This window comes from Mytilus trossulus, chromosome 3 (assembly GCF_036588685.1).
Source record: "Mytilus trossulus isolate FHL-02 chromosome 3, PNRI_Mtr1.1.1.hap1, whole genome shotgun sequence".
Taxonomy (NCBI): domain Eukaryota; kingdom Metazoa; phylum Mollusca; class Bivalvia; order Mytilida; family Mytilidae; genus Mytilus; species Mytilus trossulus.
The window spans coordinates 56,425,764-56,427,096 of record NC_086375.1 but is presented as its reverse complement, the minus strand read 5'-3'; positions in this window follow the sequence as shown (position 1 = coordinate 56,427,096).

Genomic DNA, 1,333 nt, shown 5'->3' with positions numbered 1-1,333 from the left:
ATTGAGAAAATATAGTGAGTGACTGGAGATTTCCGAACGATAGAATACAGATCCCGTACATTTAAAGATTTCCCAGCGGGCTTTGTCGTTGTTATTGTTTATGGACTTCCATATCTAACTTTTTTTTTGTTTTATGTAAAAAAAAAATGGATTCAACAATAGAACATTGGAAGTACAACCCGTCCTGTGTATTTCTTATTTATTCAAATCTACCGTTAGTTCTCCGAGTGTCACAATTTCGTATTATGTGATTAACATTGAAATCTTAAAACCAATATAACTTCATGAAATCATGAATTCCTTGGTATATATAAAACGTAGCCTGACATTTCGGTAATTTATACAAATAGTAATCAAGTTAAATCACTAAAAGAATGGTAAATTGCACCTTACGAAATATTAAACTGATGTTTGAATAAGATACAAGAAACAAATCTTTTAGACCGTCATTTATCTAACAATAAGATAAGATCTGTCTAGCAGATAGTTAAAAAGATATCATTATTCATATTAAAAACTGCCACAAATTTGTATAATAAAAGTTGTATAGATATATTCCGACTAGAAACAACTAGCACGATGAGTATAGATTCCAAAAAGGTGAGGTTTATGTTCGTATAACTTTCTTTCATTTCATGTTATTTTTAGGGTTACTTTTCATTTAATGTATGCATGAAGCGGGGTTTTGCCCGGTATATACACATTTCGGATAATTTCAGTAGTTAGTTCCACTGCTTGATAAACAATATACAGTAGGAAAGAAAATGTATGATTGTCTCAACTTATTTTCATATTCAATCGAAAAAAATGTATATTTATTTTAAAGTATACAATTTCCTGATTCAATTTATAACTTGGCCAATTTATCTTGTAATATTTTCTAAAGAAGCTCAGAAAATTCAAATCTCATATATTATCGCTTATGCAGAAGTAATTCTATAAAACGAAAAAAGATATGTATATAATGTTAATCGTAACTAATCCGATATCGCTCAGACCAATATTGATAACCTTCTGTAACGTTTTACTAGTGGGCAGCACAAGACCGACCGACACATCATCATGAAGTAGTCATGATATTATCATATTTTTTTCTCTCAATATTTTTCAAAATCTCCTGACAAAACTGTGTGGTTTTTATTTATTCCATTAAAATGGTCTTTAGTTAAATTTAGACCTGAGACTACTATAGTTTCAGTTTAGACTGACTGAGAAACTGTCCCATTTCGGGCCGTAGATATACTCTATCGTACTTACTTTTTTTCGGTAAGTCGTTAGACCGTATTTTCATGCATAATTATTTCCCTTGTTTGAAAAACCCGCTAAATTACTT